Raw genomic sequence first — 25,005 nt, forward strand, 5'->3', positions numbered from 1 at the left:
TCTAGCCAACAACTCAGGAGCGAGCCTGAATGTTGCCTTCCCCTCTTCCTTAGAAAGGGGGGAGTCGTAAGAGACCAAGAAGATTGCTTACACACTGGCCGTGGCCAGAGTGAGCAGAAGACCCAAGGCGGAATACAATCCGAGGCCTGTCGTAAAGGGTCTTGAGAAGATCTCTTAAAGGACTAAAAGTCCGAGCCATGCTCCAAGTTGGAGGTCTTCCTCCGACTAGGGCAGGGACGATCGTAGCTTCGCATGAGCGAGGATAGATCCAGCGGGCAGGAAAAAGTTATTCCTTTAAGCCTGAAGGTCAGGGAAAGGCTGAGCGACAGGCTTCATTGCCGAGAGCGGAAAGGAGTTTCCTCCCGCCGAAAGGCAATAAGACCGTTATTGCTGGAGAAGAGGCCTCAAGGGAAGAGGTATATCTCCCACGGCACCAACCACCTTAGACTCTTCACTTTGCCTGGGAGACCCCTGTGGATGACTATCGCAGATGACGCGACCTCCGTACCGCGACTGTAGCGGGTTGTCTCTTCTTGAGGAGGAGGCGTAGTGTCTCCAGGCATGAAACCGAAGCGACGCCCCGGTTCGGGAGAGATGTCGCAGTGTGGATGCTTGAGTAGTCTGCGCCGTGGGAGAAGCTCTCCCGGGAGTTCCGTCAGGGGAAGCAGAGGGTCCAGAAACCGTTCTGCGCATAGTCCCAGTGGAGCTCTCCCATTGAAAGGTTGACAGACAACCTGGTCTTGTTGAGACCCATTGTCCACAGACAAAAGGGAGGGAAGATGCAGGCGTCGAAGTTGTCCCACCATCACCGGAATGCATCTTGCCAGAGTCTCGGGGTCTGAGACTGGGGGGAAGAATAGCTGAAGCTTGAGGTTCCAAGCTGTCGCGATCAGGTCCCCCAGACCAGTACTTGCTGGTTACCCAAGGTCAAAGACCCCCAGGTACACTCTCTCTACGAGGCTCTGCTCGGATAGTCGGAGAGAACATTCCCCTGCCTGGAATGAGAGAACCGATGGTGGTATTGAGAGAATCTCAATCATCCCGGTATCTCTACTGCAAGATGTGAAGGTGTGAAAATGCGTCCCCTGCTGGTTAGAATACGCCAGAATCATGAAGTCGACGCGCACGGGGCGACTCGGCAGGAGCTGTAGGATCTGTAGAGGGGCCAGACTAAGGCCCCTAAGCCTGCCTGAATGATGGAGAGGTATCCTTCAGGTCTTGACCATAGGCCTGGACCGGAACATGCCCCCCCCTTTCCTTTGACGAGTCCGAGAACAGCATCCAGAATGTGGGGAAAGGACGAGAATATCCACTACCATCAAGAGGCTCCATAGGTCAACACCCATTGCAGGTCTAATAGTTCCGCTGGTCCCATAGGGGCCAGGAAGTCCGGTTAAACATTGCCTGAAGCCACCGGAACTTGGACCGCCCCACATGGAACTTATCCTGAGGCGACCGTTCGGACTATAGACGGGTCAATGAGGAAAGGAGAACTAGGAAACGTTCCAAGGTAGGGCTGAAAGCTCTGCTTGACTGAGAACAGGTACTGCGACTCTCCTCAGTCTTGCCACAGTCAACCGAAAGGAAGGCTCGGAGGATGTGGTAACAGAATCTGGTGTCCCCAGGTGGTCACCCATCCAAGTACCGACGTTGCTTAACCTCGCTGGACGGACGAGAAGCGGGGTTTCCAACGTGGTAAGGCCGTTGACTCAATATCATGGCCAGATACTCCAGATGTTGAGGCAGAGGAAGAGAAGGCTCCAAGCAAAATACCATGAGCCCACACTCATGGTAAGCATCCGGAAGCTTGTCCCGGCGCTGAAGAAGATCGAACCCGAGCCTACCGGAGTTGACCAGCTATCCAAACAGCAGAGGAGGCGGAAGCCTGCACCTGAGCGGCCAAGAGGAAGGCAGGGAGAGTTCTCTGGGGAAACAAACCTGCTATGCCACGGCGGGATAGCCACACTGCATCATAAGCAGGAATACTTGCAGTCTAGGCTGAATTCGACGAGCACCCTGGAAGATGGATGGAATGGAAACTGAAAGTACCTGTCCTTCCGATCCAGGGTTTAAGGAGTCCTGTCGCCTCGTTACCAGTCTGATCGATTCTGCTGGTCTACGCTGGCCGAAGTTTGTTCGACAAACTTGATCAGGGCTGAGAGGTCGACTAAGGACATCCCCTCTCAGATCCTTTCTTACAAGAAAGGATCGACTGAGGAGGCCGGGGGTGAAGCCGTCGATGATCCTAAGGAAGACCTTCGCCTAAGGTATGGATCATTCTGCCCAACCGGGCAACTCTGCTGACGCTATGGCATAGAGGTTCAGAGACACTGAATTCGCTGACAGAGACGGCAGGCGCGATATCCTTGGCTGATCACAGAGATTGTGCGGGAATGGGCATCGGGAAGCTGTCATTCGGATGAGTAACCTTAAGCATCCTCCCAGAGAAAAACCTGCAATCCTAGAGTTCGTGAACTCCTTTTAGGACTATGCCCCCCCGGGGGAGTCTCCCGTGCCATCTGTTCCTGACAGGAGGAAACTGCAATTGGACACCTTGTCCCAGTTGTCGTAGCCGATAACTTAGCCCGACGTGATTGAAAGAAAAGGGCGCTGGAGCCCTGCAGAGTCTGGAAGAAAGCGCCTTGGAGGAGTGAAAACGGAAGTCGATTTCCTCCGCACAGCCGCTGTCTAAGTCTCTGTCCTTGGGCACAAACAAACTCTTCTCAAGGATGGAAGGGTGTCTGAGGTCGTCGACCTCCACAGATGAGACACCCGAAGGAAGCCCTCAGTCAGCGCGTCCAGATGGTACAACATCGAGCTTGTCCGCAAGTTAGATACTTAACGACGAAAGGCCAAGGTGCCTGAGCTCGAGAGGAGGAAAGTACCCATGCTCTTCCTGTAGCTTCCTTGAACCAAACCTCGGGCCGTAACCGAGGAGGGAAAGAACCTGGTAAGCTCCCAGAGGAAGGGGTAAGCAGTCACCCCTTGTCCGATGGAGAAATCTCGAACGGAAAGCGCCCCCGCCAAAAATCCTTCCAGGGAATGACGGGGAAGGGCTAACCAGGTTCAGGAAAGAGGAGTGTTGCTCAGATCTCCCTTAAGTTTCTCTTATTCTTGCAAGTGCCATGCTCTGCGTTTACGGGGTGAGGCCGTGTTCTGGAAATACGCTCCAGAAGAACTCGCCAGGCTGGCCATGCTGCGAAAACCCCATTGGGAATCGTGGTAGCAATCGCCATGGAGCTCACGCGACGGTAATTCAAAGATTTTTGCGTGGGCGAACGTGGAAGCGCCCATGCGCGGTAACGCAAACGAAGGTGAGCGAAGGAGCGCAGAAGGAGGGCGAGCGTGGTAGGAAGGGCGAGAGCTGGTGGTCGGCGAGCGATAACCCATAGACGAGCAATGGATACTGCAAGAAATAAGCCGACGTTTGTGCGAAGAAACACTGTAGGTTCGCGCGACGGAACACCATCCGTCCGCGTGATGGAAAACCGTTGGTTCGCGCGTGGGCGAACATTGGAGAGCATGGGCGCGGACGTGCATGAGCGTAGACGTGCAGGCACGTGGGCCTGTGGGCGCGCAGGCGAGCGGTCGCGCGGGCGAGCGGGCGCGCAGGCGAGCGGGCGCGCAGGCGAGCGGGCGCGCAGGCGAGCGGGCGCGCAGGCGAGCGGGCGCGCAGGCGAGCGGGCGCGCAGGCGAGCGGGCGCGCAGGCGAGCGGGCGCGCAGGCGAGCGGTCGTGAGGGTGGGCAGGTGGATAAGCGCGAGTCCGAGGCGGCGAACGCAAGCGTTAGCGCGATGGCGAGGAAACGCTCTGCCACGTGGGCGAGGAAGACCGCTGGCGATATGGATCATCAAGCGATCGGTGGTGAGCTGGTGAGTGCTAACGCGCAGATTGGCGATGGCGCGTTGTGTTATGCCGACGCGATGGTCGAGCAGCATGCGCAGGTGAGCGATCGTGCGTTGGCGAGCAATATGCGAAGGTGAGCGATCGCGAGCAGCATGTGCAGGAGGGCGATCGCGCGATGGTGATCAGCATGCGCAGATGGGCGGTCGCGTGATGGCGAGCAGCCTCTGCAGGTGGGCGATCGCGCGATGGCTATCAGCATGCGCAGGGTCGTGCGATGGCGATCAGCATCCGCAGTTGAGGGTCGCGCGATGGCGATCAGCATCCGCAGTTGAGGGTCGCGCGATGGCGATCAGCATCCGCAGTTGAGGGTCGCGCGATGGCGATCAGCATCCGCAGTTGAGGGTCGCGCGATGGCGATCAGCATCCGCAGTTGAGGGTCGCGCGATGGCGATCAGCATCCGCAGTTGAGGGTCGCGCGATGGCGATCAGCATCCGCAGTTGAGGGTCGCGCGATGGCGATCAGCATCCGCAGTTGAGGGTCGCGCGATGGCGATCAGCATCCGCAGTTGAGGGTCGCGCGATGGCGATCAGCATCCGCAGTTGAGGGTCGCGCGATGGCGATCAGCATCCGCAGTTGAGGGTCGCGCGATGGCGATCAGCATCCGCAGTTGAGGGTCGCGCGATGGCGATCAGCATCCGCAGTTGAGGGTCGCGCGCAGGTGAGCTAGTAGCTGGCGAACCATGTTCCTTCAGAAGAGTTGGAGAACGTTGGCGTGCCGGCTGTAACACACGCGGGCGATCCGGAGATCGCCGAGACACAGGTGATCGCTGACGAGCAGAAGGCTACGCGTGGAAGCCTGCGTATAGAAGAAGAGTCCTTGACCCCGACCTGAACCGAAGTTCAGGGCGAACGTGGGCGCACAGGGCGCGTAACAGGAACCAACAGGAACAGCAGGGATGATCATCATGAAAGCGCTGACGAACAGGAGAGCGCTGATGAGCAGAAGAGCGCCTGTGCGTTAACACTGAGCAGGAGCAGGAGAGAACACAGCAGAAGGGCGCGCAGGGAAACCTTGACACGCAAGGGAAGAACCCCCATGGGAGGCAACCCTTTGCCCCGAAGGGATCATTGTCCGCCGGGAGACTGATGTGCGTCGGAAGACCGCTGTCCGTCGGGAAGACCGTTGTCCGTCGGGAAGACCGTCGTCCGTCGGGAAGACCGTTGCCCGTCGGAAGACGAGATCAGACTGCTGTCCATTTGCACCAAGGAGGAAGATCGAGAAAAAGGAGTTGTAGGCTGCAAACGGAGATTCAAAAAGGCGCCTCAAGCACCCTTATAGGGAGATGAGAGGCCCTTACGACGAGGTGGACGGTGGGCCTTACGGCGAGGGAGGCCAACAGCAACAGAAGAACCCTCCGAAGAGGAGTCTCTATGAGTGTACTCTCTTGCGAACGAAAGAGAAACACTTCGTAGAAGAGACTGGTCAGCAGTGACCTAAAAGGAGCAATCCTCCGAAGAGGAGCTCCTGCAGTTGCCCAGCCCCTTGAGCGAAACTGCAGGTGTGACCGCTCAGCACCAAGAGCATAGTCGCACGAAAAAAAGGCAAGAGGAGAACCCTCCATAAGGGGAAAAACTCAAGCCTGGACAGGAAAAAACTTCCCTCGGAAGGAAAGTTACCTGTCCAAGGAGGCAAGCCTCCTGAGAGTTCTAAAATGAACTGGAGAGCTGTCCGTCGTCACGGGAGTACTTCCAGTAGAAGGAGACACGCCCCTGACGAAAACACAAGGGGGGAGGCAGCAACAGCCGAATCCCCAGGACTCAACAAGACAGCTCACACCGTTGCCATATTACAGAAACGAACTAGATCGGTAACTGTAAAAAAATAAAACAAAAAACCTTAGTACACATTCATTCCCCCGGGAAGGCTCCGAAGAGGAATCCTGAGGGAAAGGAAACAAGAATTACACAACAGGCACGTGCCCTCACAACCACTTACACTCACGGAAGGAGAGCTGTAACCAAAACAGAATTATAACAATTATAATTATGTAACTATGTAATTATGTAATTTAAAAATGAATGAACACTAAGGAAAGAATGAAAACCCCGAAAGGAATCGTTCTACAAAGCTGAAAAATCAACAAATACAATTAGATTCATAAACTAATAGAGACAAACCTACGGCGTAGCAACCCCCCCACACGGAAAGGAAGCTACAAGGGCGTAGTAACACGTAGTAAAAGGGTGAACGACCTCAAGAGAGAGAGAGAGAGAGAGAGAGAGAGAGAGAGAGAGAGAGAGAGAGAGAGAGAGAGAGAGAGAGAGAGAGAGAGAGAGAGAAAGACATAAGTCAAACTCGATCGCCACCCATAACGCCGTGGCGGCCAACTGCCGAGGACACCACGTAGATAAGTACACTACACACACAAATCTGAAAAAGAAACTTACTGATTTCTATACTCAAATATGTATACAAACATGAAAACATGTTTACATATATATTGAGAAAATGAAAAGTAAGCGATTAAGTAAAGACAAAACAAACAATGGCTGCTAAGAGAGGACCAAGACAGAGACGTCTGTCACAGGCCGAGCCAAAAGTGAAAGTGGGCATTCATCTGTGTGTGAGGGAGGGGAGGGGTAGCTAGCTACCACTCCCCTACCCCACCGCTAACTAGCGCGGGGGTAATACACCCTCGTTAAATTCTAATGGCTCGCCATTTCAGCTGCGCTAAAAGGTAAACCCTGTGTAAATAGCGTGGTTTGTATTTCGGTTACGGAACAAAAAACTTTTATTAGTAAAGTAGTTTAAACAACATTATTAGTACAGTACAATACTGTACTCTAAATTAAAAAGAAACTCATAACACTTACAAAATCATACTGGATCATTTCATATTTCAAGTTTCAGTCTGAGAAGTACAATCTCTACATCCTCGCATGTACTGTACTGCCGTTCAAAACAATTGAAGAGAGAACATCCAGTTCCATAAATCAGTGGGTTTTGGGTCAAAGGCGAATCTCTGAGTTCCAGACCATGTTATCCAAGGAAAGCAGCCTGAAATTAATAGAAAATTATAACAAACTATAAATGGCCTCAATTGTTTAACTTTCATCATATAACTTCAGAGAAAAATATTCCATGAAAACTATAGTAATACTAAGTTTAAAGGTTTAAAGGCTACTCATGAATGGCAGAGGCAAGGGACAGAGACATAAGCAATCAAGACAATGCACATATGATTAGGGCCCAAGCCCCCTCTCCATCCAAGCTACGACCAGGGAGGACCATGTAATGGCTGCTGATGGCTCAGCAGGTAGACCTATAGACTCCCCCAAACACACCATCCTTAGCTCACAAGGATGATGAGATTGCAGTGACCAAAGAAACTAACGAGTTTCAGAGGGACTTGACCCCAGTTTGGCGATCACTAGTCAGGGACGTTACCAAATAGGCCACCTCACAAAAGACAATTATTCTTCAAATAGATCTTTTGAAAAAGTTGTCTCATCTTTTCTATATAAACGGTTTTCCCTTCAATTATTCAGTATTACTACTTACTGTCCCATAAAAACTTTTCTTACTTTCTAAATATAGTGCCGATGTCCTAACATCACAAAATGCATATAAAAAAAGTTACCATCAACTTTCCATAAACCTTAAGATCCTTAGAAACCGAACACAATTTCTATCCTTGGTATGCACAACTTAAAATCATTTTTAAAGGTTATCCTGAACAACACTAAGATGAAAATAACCTCCAACCCCTGCAATATAAGTTGCTATCATTCAATGAACAAATTACAGGATATCACAGGTACCAACCCATGACCACTGGACATTTTCTAACACCCTATAACCAATGTAAGACAAAGGTGTCGACATCCTTTTTATGACTTACACACTAAGGGTTGATTCACACTATCAGTCCGGTCACGCTCCAGTCTCAGTTCGCTCTAGGTACTAGGGTGTTCACACTCTCGGTCCGATCAGTGTCTATGCAAAGTCATAAATATAAGGAAAAAGCAAAATTGTATAAGAATATTGTTCAGTGATACTAGGGAAATGTATTTACGCAGTGAAAATTTGCGTTATTGTACATATTGATTTTTTATATCATGACCGAAGCAAGACTGGAGTGAGAGCAGACCGGAGCGACACTGTGAATGCTGCCATTTAAAATCGTGTAACAATATTTGACCTGACTGTGAGCGGAGGCTGACTAGGCCGAGTGAGAATCAACCCTAGGTCATAGCTGCTGGCAATCTACCCAGTACCAGTGGGAAAAACACACTGGTAAGTTGTAACAAAATGTTACGGTCTATAGCCATACTAAGAGTAACAACATATATCCAACATGTAACAACAACTGTCCTACAACATAACTAACAACCACAGCAAGAAAAGACTGAGAGCCTAACACTTCCAACAAATATGGAAAATTTGGAAGTAATTTGTATTTTTCCTAATCATACAAACCTTGAGGTCTTTATTGTGGAAATATATTTCAGCGAAAGCAGAAACTAGCCATAAAACTTTTAGCGGGATATAACCACATACAGTGAGCCCTCGCTACTTTGCGGTTCGACCATCGCGGATTCACCACTTCGCGGGTTTTATTCATAACCCATATATATATACATATCGCGGATTTTCCGGAAATTTCGAAATACCGCGATATCTGAAGACCCCAAATACGATATTTCGTTACCTGGAATTCCATTAATACTGTAATTAGTAATATCTGCTCTTACTGATTGTTCATTGCATTACATATGACATATAATTCAGCACAGAAAGAAATAAAACATGACAAGAGAATGTGATCATACGATAATTCAGTACTGTATACAGTACGTAGTAAAATTAAATCGAACATGAAACGCAAATCAGATGCAGTCATACCATATTAGAATGGTGTAAGGCTGCTGATGGCTACTACTGTACTACAAATGTAATGGATGTGCATCTTTTCCATGAATCTTTTGTATGTATACGTACGTAGTACTGCATCCAATAATATTCTTTGTTGCAAAAATCACATCTCATATAAGCGTACGAGAGAGAGAGAGAGAGAGAGAGAGAGAGAGAGAGAGAGACATATCCTACAACAAAACAAGCGTAAAATAGCGTACGTAAAGCTGTATTATTATTATTATTATTATTATTATTATTGTTGTTATTAAAATTATTATTGTTATTATTATTATTATTATTATCATTATTTATTATTATTATTATTACTGTACAGTATACGTAGGGTACCTTGTACTTTGAATTGGTAACCTACGTAGCATATAAGACGGGTTGTGATTGGTTCAAGCGCTGATAGATGACGAATCAGAACCCAAGTTTTGTTATCTAGCCTGTGATTGGTGTTTTGCCTGCATCTCCAACCCGCAGCATCTACGTATTCGCGGTCACTTTGTCTCCCGCTGTATCACTGTGTAGATATTGTTAAGTTATTGTGGACTTTAATCTGTGCTGTGTGTGACTGTTTTAAGTTGAACTTTTTGTTGAACTTTCTGTTAAACCCTACTGTACAATGCCTCCCAAGCGTTCTGCTTCTACTAAGGCTGGTAGTGAGCCTAAACGCCACCGAAAGATGATGACGATTGCTGAGAAGGTGACGCTTATCGATATGTTAAAAGACGGTAGAAGTTACGCGGCCGCAGCCCGCCATTTTGAAGTCAACGAATCCACCGTTCGCTATATCATGAAGGACGAGGCGAACATTAGAAAGACGGCTACCATCACCTTTAACAGATAAGCGAAGCGAGTCGTTACCACGCGTAATAAAACGATCGTATGCATGGAAGGTGCTTTAGCAGTGTGGATTGCCGACTGCCGGAAGAAGAACATAGTCTTGGATACGAACACCATCCGAACCAAGGCTTTGAGCTTGTATGAGAATTTTGCGGCAAAGGAACCTCAAGACGACGATGGCGACCATGCTGAAGATGATGATGATGTAGATGAACCTCAACCAGGGACATCCACTGATTCCCAGCGTCAAAAACAACGTTTTTCCGCCAGCAAAGAATGGTTCGCGAAGTTTCAGAAACGCTTCGCCCTGAAAAGCGTTTCCCTGCATGGCGAGGCTGCTTCCGCTGACATTGCCGCTGCTGAAACTTACGTGAACCAGACGTTCAAGAATATTATCGCCGAAGGTGGATACAAGCCGGAACAAGTGTTTAATATGGATGAGACCGGCTTGTTTTGGAAGAGAATGCCGTCGCGAACTTTCCTGTTCAAAGAAGAAGCCAAAGCCTCTGACTTTAAAGCATTCAAGGATCGCGTTACCCTCGTGATGTGTGGCAATGCTGCTGGATTTTTGCTAAAGCCGGGGCTTATTTACAAGTCGAAAAATCCTCGCGCTTTGAAAAATAAGAATAAGAATCTCCTTCCCGTGTACTGGATGCACAATCCAAAAGCATGGATTACAAAGATGCTGACCTCCAACTAGTTCCACCAGTGTTTCATCCCGCAAGTCAGTCAATATCTCTTAGAGAAGGGCTTGCCATTCAAGATCCTTCTCCTTATGGATAAAGCTGGTGGACACGCAACTGACCTGTCGCGTGAGGGCGTTCAGGTTGAGTTCCTGCCACCCAACACCACGTCATTAATTCAACCGATGGACCAGGGGGTTATCAGAGCGTTCAAGGCCCTCTACACGAAGAATACCTTGGCGGACCTCGTTGCGTGTGTGAATGCTGCCAATGAAGATGAAGATGAAGATTTTAATTTGAAGGCGTACTGGCGGCAGTACACCATAGCCACGTGCCTGCAGAACATTCAGAAGGCACTGCAAGAAATGAAACCTGCAACCGTGAATGCGAGCTGGAAGAAGTTGTGGCCCCAGATAATACGCAAATCTGTGCAGTTGGCTGCGATAATTGGAGGTGACGGGTTTGGCGACATGACGACTGAAGACGTCGACGAGTTGTTGGACTGCCATTCCCAGCCGCTAACTGACGCAGACCTAGAAGACCTGACGAAATCGGCCAGTGAAGAGGAGAGCGAAACACAGGAAGAGACCCAAGAAAATGTCAAAGAAACGGGCTTACCATTAGAACGGCTTGCCAAGGTCTGCAACCATATAAAGGAGGTGAAAGAAATGTTGCAAGAGTGGGACGAGGATATGGTTCCGTCTATGCAATTATGCAAAAAGATCGATGAAGACATGACTCCCTACAGGATGCTCTTAGAGTGAAAAAAGAAGCAGCGGCAGCAACTTCCGATCACAATGTTCTTCCAGCCTCGCAATAAAGAGCCAGTTCCTCCTGCTAGTACGCCTTCGGAAGAAATTGAAGAAGTTTCCCAGGAAGAAGTTGAAGAGGTGTCCCAGGAAAAGACACCTCTGTCTGAAGAGACGTAAAATACTATCATTGGCTGCACAGTAGAAGACATCATCAGCTTCATCATCATCATTTCTACTGTGCAGCAAATTCATCGCCATCATCATTCAAGTTTTTCTTCAACTTCTTTTGTGGTGAGTACAGTAACAATCTTTATTTTTTACTTTAATATTCTAACATTTTAATATTTGTGCCTGTTTTAGTTTAGTACTGTATGCATTAAGTTAAAGGGAAGGTTTTGAAAGTCAGAAGAGTATACATGTTGTAACCTATCATATTTTTTTTGTTTAAAATTTACATTTACGTACATAAAACAATCTCTCTCTCTCTCTCTCTCTCTCTCTCTCTCTCTCTCTCTCTCTCTCTCGTAAATTGTTTTCCTGCTTTGCTACGTATAGCATGTACTGTATGATTTTATATAGATACGGTAAATAATATTTGTAATAACATTTTCTAAAAGCTTTTACTGTAAATATGACAAATTCGAAGATAATTTGTATTTTTCCTAACCATACAAACCTTAGCTATTTACAAAGGGTTTACTTTTAGCGCAGCTGAAATGACGAGCCAATAGTTTTTAACGAGGGTTAATTACCCCCGCGCTAGTTAGCGGGGGGTGGGGAAGGGTAGCTTGCTACCCCTCCCCCCTCCACACACCGGTGACTTGCTTCACTTCACTTAGAGGTAGGACTTGACTTGGGGGTCAGGGATGGCGGGCACATATGTGTAAATAGCTAAGGTTTGTATGGTTAGGAAAAATACAAATTATCTTCGAATTTGTCATTTGTTCCGTAACCGAAATACAAACCACGCTATTTACAAAGGGTGACTTACCCCTTAGGAAGGGTGGAAAGTCCCCAGCCTTACTGACTTCAGCTTGCCCGGGGGCTCGATCCCTCAGTGAGCAGCACTAGAGAGAGGGAGCCCCTGTACCTCACAGGTCGAGTGGCCTACATAAGCAGTGTGAGGAGGAGTGTGTGACTCGTCCTATGAAGTTGACCTTGACACCTTCAGATAGGAATTCTAGGATAGGACGTTCCCCATACCACCTCGTCAGGGTATGGGAGACGCAACAGTATTTAGCTTAATACTAGGAGCACAAAGAAGCATGGGTTACCTGCAGAGGTCGAGGTCAGCTATGCGAGGACCAGGATGCTGCTTCCCCAAGAGAGGGGAGAATGAAGAAAGAAGTAAGGGTCAGGCATACTCTTTCATTCACGCAGACTAAGACCGGGTAACAACGCCCTCAACCAACTGCTACTTGTCCAAAAAGGAGCCTGAGGTTAGACCAGCTGTTGTGCAGCCACCACAGGGCCGATAGAGAACGTATCGAGGCTCCTGTGGGTCACGTCTTGCAGGTAGTGGGCTGTGAAGGTCGTTTGACGCTTCCAGACCCCAGCTTGAAGTACCTGCGTCACAGAGAAGTTTCTCTTGAAGGCCAGGGATGTAGCAATACCCCTGACATCGTGGGCCCGAGGGCGACGTGACGGAGGAGGGTCAGGATTCAGGGCATGGTGGATAACCCTTCGAATCCAAGCTGAGATGGTGTTCCTGGTGACCCTCCTCTTTGTCCTGCCTGTGCTCACAAACAAAGCTCGCACATGAGGACGGACTGCAGCCGTTCTCTTCAAGTAGTACCTCAGACACCTCACTGGGCATAGTAGCAGCTGGTCTGGGTCGTTTGTTACAGAACGGAGACTCGCGATCCTGAAAGAGTCGAACCGAGGATCCGGCACTCCAGGATTCTGAGTCTTGGCCACAAACTCAGGGACGAACCTGAACGTTACCTCCCCCCATCCCCTTGAATGGGCGATGTCGTACGAGAGACCATGAAGTTCACTAACTCCCTTGGCCGAGGCCAAGGCGAGTAGGAAAGCCGTCTTCCAAGACAGGTGGCGATCGGAGGCCTGGCGTAATGGCTCGAAGGGAGGTCTCTTGAGAGACCTGAGGACTCGAACCACGTTCCAAGGAGGGGGTCTCACTTCCGACAGGGGGCAGGTAAGCTCATAGCTACGTATGAGTAAAGAGAGTTCTAGCGATGAAGAAATATCCACGCCCTTCAATCTGAAGGCCAAGCTTAAGGCTGAGCGATAGCCTTTCACTGCCGAGACAGAAAGGCGCATTTCTTCTCGCAGATACACGAGGAAGTCCGCTATTGCTGGAATAGTGGCATCGAGTGGAGAGATACCCCTTCCACGACACCAACCACAAAAGACTCTCCACTTCGCTTGGTAGACTCCCTCAGAGGACCTTCGCAGGTGCCGAGACATTCTCTCCGCAACCTGTTGCGAAAAGCCTCTCTCCGCGAGGAGACGCTGGATAGTCTCCAGGCGTGAAGCCGAAGCGAGGCTACGGCCCTGTGAGGGACACCGGAGTGGGGTTGTCTGAGAAGCTGGTGTCGTGGAGGAAGCTCCCTTGGGAGTTCCGTCAGGAGTTGCAGAAGGTCCGGAAACCATTCCGCGTGATGCCATAGCGGAGCTACTAGAGTCATGGAACAGTTGACCGATAGTCTGGTCCTGTTGAGCACCCTTCTCATCAGACAGAATGGTGGGAAGGCGTACACGTCGATGTTGTCCCACCGTTGCTGGAAAGCATCTTGCCAGAGTGCCTTGGGGTCCGGGACTGGTGAGCAGTACAGGGGCAGCTTGATGTTCAAGGCTGTCGCGAACAAGTCCACCGTCGGGGAACCCCACAAAGTTAGGACTTTGTTGGCTATCTGAGGATCCAAAGACCACTCGGTACTCACTATCTGCGAAGCCCTGCTCAGACTGTCGGCGAGCACATTCCTCTTGCCAGGAATGAAGCGAGCTGATAGTGTTATCGAGTGGGTTTCGGTCCACCTCAGAGTCTCTACTGCAAGATGGGATAGCTGTTGCGAAAAAGTGCCTCCCTGCTTGTTGATATAAGCCACTACCGTGGTGTTGTCGCTCATCACCACCACGGAGTGACCCGCCAGGAACCGTTGGAACTGCTGAAGTGCCAGAAAGACGGCCTTCAATTCTAGCAGGTTGATGTGTAGGCACTTTTCTGATTCTGACCAAAGGCCTGAGGCCCTCTGGTTCAGAACGTGCGCCCCCCACCCTTCTTTTGACGCGTCCGAAAACAGAGTCAATTCTGGGGGGAGGACAAGAAGACTCACTCCCTTCCGCAGGGTCTCGTCGGCCAGCCACCACCGCAAGTCCGTCTGTTCCAGAGATCCCATTGGGATCAGAATGTCCGGGGAATCGGATCCTTGATTCCACCGGGACTTGAGCCGCCATTGAAGGGATCTCATCCTGAGGCGGCTGTTTGGAACCAGATGGGCCAGGGAGGATAGGTGACCTAAGAGACGCAACCACGATTGGGCGGAGAGTTCTTTTCGCCTGAGGAAAGGTTTCGCCACCCTCCTCAGCCTTGCTATCCGGTCGTCTGATGGAAAGGCTTTGTGGAGATTGGTGTCTATTAGCATGCCTAGATAAACCAGTCGTTGGGACGGCTGCAGAGAGGACTTCTCGAGGTTTACCACGATCCCCAGATCCTGGCAAAGATCCAGAAGCCTGTCTCGGTGCCGAAGAAGGGTCGACTCCGAGTCTGCTAGGATCAGCCAATCGTCTAGGTAACGAAGGAGACGAATGCCGTTCCTGTGCGCCCAAGATGAAATCAGGGTGAACACTCTGGTGAACACCTGAGGAGCTGTGGAGACCAAAACACAGCACCTTGAACTGGTAGATCTTGTTGTCTAGGCAGAATCTCAGGTACTTCCTGGAAGACGGATGGATTGGGATCTGGAAGTACGCGTCCTTTAGACCCAGTGTACACATGAAGTCTTGTGGTCTCACCGCAAGTCTGACCGTGTCTGCTGTCTCCATGCTGAACCGGGTTTGTTTGACAAACCTGTTCAGAGCTGAGAGATCGATGACGGGTCTCCAGCCTCCAGTAGCCTTCTTTACAAGAAAGAGTCGACTGAAGAAGCCTGGAGAGCCGTCCACGACCTCCTGGAGAGCACCCTTCTCGAACATGGTCTCGACTTCGGCCTGAAGGGCCAGCCCCTTTGCCGATCCCATGGCATAGGAGCTCAACGACACTGGATTCGCTGTCAGGGGAGGTTGAGATGACGTGAACGGGACGCGATAACCTTGGCCGATCACTGAGACCGTCCAAGCATCGGCCCCGTGTTGTTGCCACCTGCGGACGCAACGCTGAAGGCATCCCCCCACAGGTGGACACGCAGGGGGACTGCCACCCCTAGGGCTTGCGGCCGCGGCCGCCACCCCTAGAAGTCTTGCCTCCCCTGGAGGACTTACCGCCCCTCTTGACCTTGGCTGGAAAGGGCTGGGGCTTAGACACCACTTTCTTAGCTGCCGGTGCCTGTTTGGGAGCCTTACGAGGCTGTTGTTGCTGTTGTGGCGGGGCTGGAGGCTTATAGGGCCGAGTTGTAAGGGCCCTGTGGAGGAGGGAGTCCGTGCTGGATTTCCTCCACCTCTCAGCCGTTCGCTCCAAGTCTTGACGCTCAAACAGGCTCTCCCCCAGAAGGGAAGCATGTCGGAGCCTACACACATCTATGGCGGGGACCTTCGGATGGAATCTCTCAGACACAGCATCGCAACGCTTCAACACCGAGTTGGCCCACAGGGTGGTAACCTGGTGCGCCAAAAACTCGATGGAGCGGGTGCCCGAGAGCAATAGGGCCTTCCTATTGGTCTCCTTGGACAAGTCCTCCGATCGCAATAGGATGCCCAGAGATCCTAACCAGACGTCCAGCCACGAAGTGGCCTGCATGGCACACTTAGCGACCTTCTCTTGGTTAAGGATCTCTGCCGCCGAGAACGACACCTGCCGGGCAGAGAGTTTCTCCAGGGGAACTCCCTTCGCCAGCTCCTCCACAGAGTGATGGAGAGGAAGAGCGAGGTTGTGCTCACCCAGGATCTCGAAATACCTCCTTTGCTGAAGGCGAGGAGGAGGGATGAGCTTGTTCCCGGCAGTGGAACGATTGGAGGAGGCAAGAAGTGCGAGCTGAGCGTTGGCCCTAGCCCTGGCACTCTTCAGACCCCGAGACCAGGGCAGAGCTGCACTGGTCTTAGGGGCCTTCCGAACGTCAAACACTTCATCCAGAATCGTGTCTTTGCCTTCACGGGGGGGGGGGGGGGGGGATGACTGGATCCGTAAGTCTGTTAAGTTGCCTTATCTAGCTTAGGACCTGCCAGAAGGCATGTTCGGACTCTTGCTGTTCTCCTCCCTGCGGGCTGGCAGCTAAGTCTCCTGCCCCAGGAATCTCTTCCTGGGGTGATACTTGGACATTCCCCTGGGTAGTCGTGGGTTCCTGACGAATCCTTGCAGAGGATTTAGGGACGGTCTTGGAATCCTTGGATTCCCTCCTGGGAGGGATACAGGATCCCAACAACGAGGTTTGAGGGGCCCCTTCCTCACGAGACGATTCTCCTGCCTGAAGCGAAGTCTCCCCCCCTGGTGCCGAGGGGAAGACTACCGCCCCACTGGACTCGCCTGAGGACGGAAAGGCCTCGTCCACGGGAGAAGGAGAGAGTACTCGTGCCGGAGAAGGGACCTTCGAGACCGACCTCTTGGGAACCAACTTCGCCCTGGGGGAAGTCACCACGAAGTCCACTCCTCTCTTTCTCTTCAGCGTAGGAGAGACAGCCGCTGGTTTGTTACCCTGGCCGGCGAGTGCTGGTTTCATAACCCTCACTAACGCCCGTGCCAGCGGACCAAACCAAGTCTGCTGCTCCTAGGACACAGAGTCCGAAATCCTCGCTAAAGTGAAAAGGATCGGGCGATCCTTCGGAGTAGACACAACGGTACCTGCCTGAAAAGAAGGTGGGGAAGAATGCTGTACTGACCTGTCTTCGTCCTGCACTACCAACCTGTGCTTGGATGGAGGTGATCCCGAGTGCCGTCTAGGAGCACGCGTCCCTGCTGCTACCACCGGCTGTGGAATTCGCCGCGAACGATGGTCGCGCGAGGGCGAATGGTCGCGCGGGAGCGCAGGTGGATGATCGCGCGGGCGCGCAGGCGAGCGATCGGACGGGCGCGCAGGCGAGTGGGCGCGAGGGTGGGCAGGTAAATAAGCACGTGTCCGAGGCGACAAACGCAAGCGTTGGCACGACGGCGAGGGATCGTGCTGCCGCGTAAGTGAGGAAGATCGCTGGCGATGTAGATCCACAGGCGATCGATGACGAGCTGGTGAGTGCAGTCGCTCAAGTTGGCGATGGCGCGATGTGGTATGTCGACGCACTGGTGTGCGATGGTGAGCAGCATGCGCAGGTGAATGACCGCGTAATGGTAAGCGATGGCGAGCAGCATGCGCAGGTGAATGATCGCGTGATAGGGTGCGATGGTGATCAGCATCCGCAGGAGGGCGATCGTTCAGGGTTGTGCGATGAGGAGCAGCATGCGTAAGCGGGCGATCGTGCAGGGTTGTGCGATGGCCAGCAGCATGCGCAGGAGGGCGATCGTGCAATGGCGAGCGATGGCAAGCGGCATGTGCAGGCGGGTGATCGCGCGATGGCAAGCGGCATGTGCAGGCGGGCGATCGCGCGATGGCGAGCTAGAAGCTGGCGAACCATGTTCCTTCAGGAGCGTTGGCGAACGTCGGCGCGCTAGTTGTCGCTGTTGAATAGGCGATACTGTACTAAGATCGCCTGTGCGCGCTGGAAAGCAGGTGAACGCTGGCGAGGAGGTAATCGCTGGCGCGTAGGTGATCGCTGGCGAGCAGAAGGTCGACGCGTGTCCTGTGAAAGGACAGGTGGCGCGGCGCGTTCACGAGCAGGAACGGGAAGATCGCTGGCGCGTTGGCGAACATGTGTTTCTGACACGCGCAGCACGATGTTGCGTAGCCACAGGACCAGGCAGATGGTGAGCAGGGAGTTCAGCAGGAACTAAAGGGTGGTCAGAGACCGCAGGGCGATGGTCCTCAAATGAGCGCTGACGAGCAGGAGAGCGCTGGCGAGGGGGGCGAACATCAGGAGAGAGCCGACGAGCAGGTGAGCGTCGGCGAGCAGGAGATCATCGACGAGCAGGAGAGCGCTGGCGAGCAGGTGAGCGCTGGCGAGCAGGTGAGCGCTGGCGAGCAGGAGAGCGCTTGTGCGCTAGCACTGCTCGCGTAAGGGAAGAATCCCTTAGCCCCGAAGGGACCGTTGCCCGTCGGGTGACGAGTTCTCCAGAAGGCGAAGATCCGGCAGGAGATGGTGAGCGGTCTGCAGAGAGGTTCAAGGAGGGCGGAGCAGTAGGTTGAGGCTGACGAGGAGAGTCCCCCCCGGAGGATGAAGACCCAAAAAGGCGCCTCTTAGTCTCCCTGTAAGGGGAAGGGAGGCCCTTGTGGCGTAGAGGGCGATGAGCCTTACGGCGGAGGCGGCCTCGGGGGAGATCGTCGGGACCATCGGTCCTCCGAAGGGGAGTCTCCGTCAAAACACTTCCCTCAGAAGGAAGCTGAGCAGCAGTCGAGACCGAAGGACTCACTTCCCCCTTCGAAGGATGTACGGAAGGAGGAGGAGAGCCTTGAGCACCATCACCAGCAACAGCACCTGCGGCGGAAGGCCCAGCCACGTCGGAGGTCTCTGTCACCACGACGTCGACAATAGACAGAGGGTCTACCTCTGCTACCACCGGCGACTGCTTAACAGCGGCCCCCAACGAGACAAGGTCAATAAGAGCGACCCTGGAGGGCAAGCCCTTAAGCCCCAGGGACGACCAAATCTGTAAAAGATCATCACTGGATAAGGCATTATCAATAACCTCCCCCGGAGGAGGAGGGGGAACCGCCTCGCTATGGGAGGCGACGCCCTCTCCCCCCACCAAAGGTAGGGAAACAGAACAAGGGCCTGCGCTCCCACTCGGACGACTCTCCTTAGGAGGCGGACGAGGGGGAGCTTCGGAGGAGGTTTGGGCGGCGGAAGAAGAGTCCCGAGAACCTTCCTCCTTCAAGGCTAACCCCGGAGGAGAACGGTCTCTCTTGGACTTCTTCTTACGCCGACGGCCAAACCTCTCCCACTGGGAGGCAGACCACTCCCTGCACTCACGGCACATGTTATCCTGGTCACACCGTCGGCCCCGACATTGAGGGCAGAGGGTGTATGGATCCGTATTAACGTCCGACATGAAAGTCCCACAAGGACGGCCGGCAACTCCAGGGCATGTACGCATAGAGAAAAAAAAAAAAAAAAAAAAAAAAACTGAAGGTCAACTTCCAACCAACACACACGCTGAAAAGAAAAAGCAAAAAATTAAAGGCTGTCACGAAGGCGACGAGCAGACACGTCTGATCACCGCCGAGCCAAAAGTGAAGTGAAGCAAGTCACCGGTGTGTGGAGGGGGGAGGGGTAGCAAGCTACCCTTCCCCACCCCCCGTTAACTAGCGCGGGGGTAATTAACCCTCGTTAAAAACTATTGGCTCGTCATTTCAGCTGCACTAAAAGTAAACCCTTTGTAAATAGCGTGGTTTGTATTTCGGTTACGGAACTAATCATTATTTATCACTTTCATCATGCGCGTTAAATGCCTTCTTTGTTTACTGAGCGTGGTTGTTTACTGAGCGTACTTTATGACGCCGTCATTTCAGGCGGCGTCATAAAGAAAAAAATTTCATTTGGAAGTCCTAAGAAAAATTAAGTAAAACATTGGTAATAACAAAATCAACATACTGTATAATTAATATAATCGATGCAAAAACTAACCTATACACAGATATGTACAGTACACGAAATGCGTTTGTTTCTTCATTATGATCAGAGAAACGTAAACAAAACATTGGTTGCCATTTTTTATCGTGCTTTTTGGCGTGTTTAGGAAACGCATGATATAAAATCGCCTTTAATATTTGTGCCTGTTTTAGTTTAGGGTACTGTAGTACATGCATTAAGTGTTCTGTACATTAAAGGGTAGTTTGTTAACAGTACTACGTACAAGGGAAGGTTTTAAAAGTCTGAATATACATGTTAAATAAATAGGTAAATATGGTGTCACTACTTCGCGGATTTTCACCTATCGCGGTCGGGTCTGGAACCTATCTACCGCGATAAACGAGGGTTCACTGTACCGCTAATTATCGGGGGATAGACCAGCCACCTCGCTCACACATACACACACCGGTGATATGTCACTTCCTATTGGAGGCAGGACTTACATTGGGATAGATGATGGCAGGACAATTATGAGTAAAGAGCTTAAGGTTTGTATAATTAGGAAAAATACAAATAACTCCCAAATTTGTCATTTGTTCCAACACCTAATACAAACCATTTCACCCTTTATAGTGGAGTCTCATCCTTAGATGGGTGTTAGTCCTTAACCAACTGGCTGGTATTTTGGCCTGGGGTGTGTTATTGAGACACCCTGATACCTCGCTAACTCTCGCGTATGTGCGGAAGTTGACGAACTAGGCAATCAGTACATGTGTGAGAACTAAGCACTGTGACTTGACCAGGTAAAGATTCTTGGAGTGGAGCACTCTGCTTACTTAACATAGCCATTATCCGACTCTCCATCGCTGAGAAAATGGGAAGTTGGGAACATAACTATATTCCATATTTTAGGCTACACAAGGGATATAGTTTTCACTTGCAAATGGAGGAGGCCAGCTTGCAGATTTCCACAGGTGCTGTGCCCTAAGAGAGGGGGAAGATGAAGGAAGAAGAGGCCAGTCGCTCTACCCTTCATCCCAGACTAATGCTGGGCAACGTCTTCCCTCGACCAACTGCTATTTGTCCTGCAAGTGAGCTGAAGTATCTCAAACCACATGTTGTGCAGCCACAACAGGACCTAAGGGAAAGGTATTCCGGTTCCTGCAGTTTACGTTGTGCAGTTATTGGGCTGTGAATGTCGTTTGACGCTTTCAACACCCGCTTGAAATACCTACACCCCAGATGCTAGGGACTTACAGTACTTATACTTCTAACATCCTGAGTTCTGGATTCTACAATCTTGTGGGGGAGAGTCTGGATTCAAAACCTGGTCTATGACTTGTCGAATCCATGAAGGATTTGCATTCTTGGTGACCCTCCACTTGACCCTAATCATGTTCAAGAAAAGCTTGTATACCTGTGGGTGAGCTCTTGCAGGTAGTTTAAGATATCGCCCCACTGCTCTTACAGTTACATAGAAACAATTGATCAGGGTCAAAGAATAAAGTACGAAGACTCTCAATATAAAAGGATCCGAACCCTTGGGTCTGCTACAACCGGAGTCTTAGTCTTGGCAATGGAGTCATGGATGAAGTCGATGTTATCTGACCTCTATCCCCAAGCTGGGATAAGTCATAGAAGAGACCATGTCTTCGTTGACTCTCATAGCGGGGGCCAAAGCGAGAAAGAAAAACAACTGTCTTAAGAGTCAAGTCATGATCTGAGGACTGACTGGAGGTATGAAGTGCTCCCTTCCGGGAGCGGGGTACAAGATCTACGCTCTGAAGAGGTGGCCTCTTTACACGAAGTCAACCTTAGCGGATAGATCACTTCACCGGATCTGGCCAACATACTACTACTGATATAAATGGCCTATCAAAATTACGAACCGCTTTACACTTACCAAACATTCAAAACGAAGTTTACTTAACCTAAACATATAAATATCTTCCTCTGCCATCAGTACAGAGATCATAGCTAGACAGGCTTCATATTCTAAATATCTCTCTCTATGAACAGATGTGAAAAATGAAATACAACACTTGTGAGTTTAGTACGTTTAGAGGACAAATTCTTAGTAAAAAGGAAGTAGCCTTTTTAGATAGCTGGTTTGGACATTATAATTTCAAAGAATAAAGTACAGTACTAACTTTAGCCTTCAATTTTGACAACCTTTTAGACGTACATATCTTCTAATTCCTCTGGTTTATCTGCCATAATATTACTGAAAGAGTGAATCTAAAAATGATATCTAGGGAAACCTTAATCCTTCAAATCACTCTTAGCTTTAATTTCTAGTAGAAGTGATAGTACTACATGTTTGGAAGCAAACCCTACTAGAACAGACAAGGCCTAAAATTTATTCAGTTTATTGATTCCTTATACAACGGACAACACTAAGATAACCGAAAAATCTTTACTCAAGGGGTTAGCTACTGCACTGCATTGTTCAGTTGCTACTTTCCTCTTGGTAAGGGTTGAAGAGAGACTTTAGCTATGGTAAGTAGCTCTTCTAGGAGAAGGACACTCCTAACATCAACCATTGTTCTCTAGTCTTGGGTATTGTCATAGCCTCTGTACCATGGTCTTCCACTGTCTTGGGTTACAGTTCTCTTGCTTGAGGATACACTCAGGCACACTATCTATGCTTTCCTCACAGGGCTATTTTCCTTGTTGGAGCCCTTTAGCTTATAGCATCCCAGTTTTCAACTAGGATTGTAGCTTGGCTATTAATAATAATAATTGCAATGACTCAAAAGGAGACCTAATCAGTTACCCAAGCACTATATCCACATGCCAGGAAACTGCTTTCACCCTTGGCGGTCTTTAAAAAATGTTATTTTCATTAGTAAAATAAATTTTTGAATATACTTACCCGATAATCATGTAGCTGTCAACTCCGTTGCCCGACAGAAATCTACGGACGGGATACGCCAGCGATCGCTATACAAGAGGGGGGTGTACTCACCAGCGCCATCTGTGGTCAGGTACTCCAGTACTTCTTGTCAACACCACCTCAATTTTTTCCTCGGTCCACTGGTTCTCTATGGGGAGGAAGGGTGGGTCAATTAAATCATGATTATCGGGTAAGTATTTTCAAAAATTTATTTTACTAATGAAAATAACATTTTTCAATATTAATCTTACCCGATAATCATGTAGCTGATTCACACCCAGGGGGGTGGGTGAAAACCAGTGTACATGTTAATCAAGAAGCTAAGTATCCCGTATTTCATTTTTATCAGTTATTCAAAATAACAAATGAAATTATAAGTACCTGGTAAGGAAGTCGACTTGAACCATTACTCTGCCTTTAATAAGTACGTCTTCCTTACTGAGCGCAGCGGTCCTCTTAGGAGGCTGAACAACTCTTAGGTGCTGAAGTATAAAGGGCTGCAACCCATACTAAAGGACCTCATCACAACCTCTAACCTAGGCGCTTCTTAAGAAAGAATTGACCACCCGCCAAATCAACTAGGATGCGGAAGGCTTCTTAGCCCACCGTACAACCCAAAACAACAATAAAAGCATTCAAGAGAAAGGTTAAAAAGGTTATGGGATTATGGGAATGTAGTGGCTGAGCCCTCACCTACTACTGCACTCGCTGCTACGAATGGTCCCAGGGTGTAGCAGTTCTCGTAAAGAGACTGGACATCTTTGAGATAGAATGATGCAAACACTGACTTGCTCCTCCAATAGGTTGCATCCATAATACTCTGCAGAGAACGGTTCTGTTTGAAGGCCACTGAAGTAGCCACAGCTCTCACTTCATGTGTCCTTACCTTCAGCAAAGCAAGGTCTTCATCCTTCATGTGAGAATGAGCTTCTCTAATCAGAAGCCTTATGTAATAAGAAACTGCGTTCTTAGACATAGGCAGCAAAGGTTTCTTAATAGCACACCATAAGGCCTCTGATTGTCCTCGCAAGGGTTTTGACCTTTTAAGATAGTACTTAAGAGCTCTGACAGGGCAAAGTACTCTCTCCCGTTCGTTACCCACCATGTTGGAAAGGCTAGGAATTTCGAACGATTTAGGCCAAGGACGTGAAGGAAGCTCATTTTTTGCCAAAAAACCGAGCTGTAAGGAACATGTAGCCGTTTCAGATGTGAAACCTATGTTCCTGCTGAAGGCGTGAACCTCACTTACTCTTTTGGCTGTTGCAAGGCAGACGAGGAAAAGAGTTTTGAGAGTGAGGTCTTTGAAAGAGGCTGACTGGAGAGGTTCAAATCTAGATGACATAAGGAACCTTAGGACTACGTCTAGATTCCAGCCTGGAGTGGACAACCGACGTTCTTTAGAGGTCTCAAAAGACCTAAGGATGTCCTGCAGATCTTTGTTGGAGGAAAGATCCAAGCCTCTGTGGCGGAAAACCGCTGCCAACATACTTCTGTACCCCTTGATCGTAGGAGCTGATAGAGATCTAACATTCCTAAGATGTAACAGGAAGTCAGCAACTTGGGTTACAGTGGTACTGGTAGAGGAAACTGCATTGGTTCTGCACCAGCTTCGGAAGACTTCCCACTTAGATTGATAGATTCTGCGAGTGGATATCCTCCTTGCTCTGGCAATCGCTCTGGCTGCCTCCTTCGAAAAGCCTCTAGCTCTAGAGAGTCTTTCGATAGTCTGAAGGCAGTCAGACGAAGAGCGTGGAGGCTTGGGTGTACCTTCTTTACATGAGGTTGACGTAGAAGGTCCACTCTTAGAGGGAGAGTCCTGGGAACGTCGACCAGCCATTGCAGTACCTCTGTGAACCATTCTCTTGCAGGCCAAAGGGGAGCAACCAACGTCAGCCGTGTCCCTTCGTGAGAGACGAACTTCTGAAGAACCCTGTTGATGATCTTGAACGGCGGGAATGCATACAGGTCGAGGTGGGACCAATCCAGCGGAAAAGCATCCACGTGAACTGCTGCCGGGTCTGGAATCGGGGAACAGTACAATGGGAGCCTCTTGGTCATCGAGGTAGCGAACAGATCTATAGTTGGCTGACCCCACAGGGCCCAAAGTCTGCTGCACACGTTCTTGTGAAGGGTCCATTCTGTGGGGATGACTTGACCCTTCCTGCTGAGGCGATCTGCCGAGACATTCATATCGCCCTGAATGAACCTCGTTACCAGCGTGAGCTTTCGACTTTTTGACCAAATGAGGAGGTCCCTTGCGATCTCGAACAGCTTCCTCGAATGAGTCCCTCC

General features: G+C 50.1%; 1 long non-coding RNA gene across 2 annotated transcripts in view; it reads right to left on the reverse strand.

Moving 5' to 3' along the window:
• LOC137622857 (uncharacterized) overlaps positions 1-25,005 on the reverse strand; it is a 54,937-nt gene that overhangs the window by 23,420 nt on the left and 6,512 nt on the right. For both annotated transcript variants that reach the window (XR_011040503.1, XR_011040502.1), the window contains exon 2: positions 6,721-6,904. This is a non-coding gene — a long non-coding RNA (uncharacterized lncRNA). The remainder of the gene's footprint in view (positions 1-6,720; positions 6,905-25,005) is intronic.

The sequence above is a fragment of the Palaemon carinicauda genome, chromosome 2 (assembly GCF_036898095.1).
Source record: "Palaemon carinicauda isolate YSFRI2023 chromosome 2, ASM3689809v2, whole genome shotgun sequence".
NCBI classification, from domain to species: domain Eukaryota; kingdom Metazoa; phylum Arthropoda; class Malacostraca; order Decapoda; family Palaemonidae; genus Palaemon; species Palaemon carinicauda.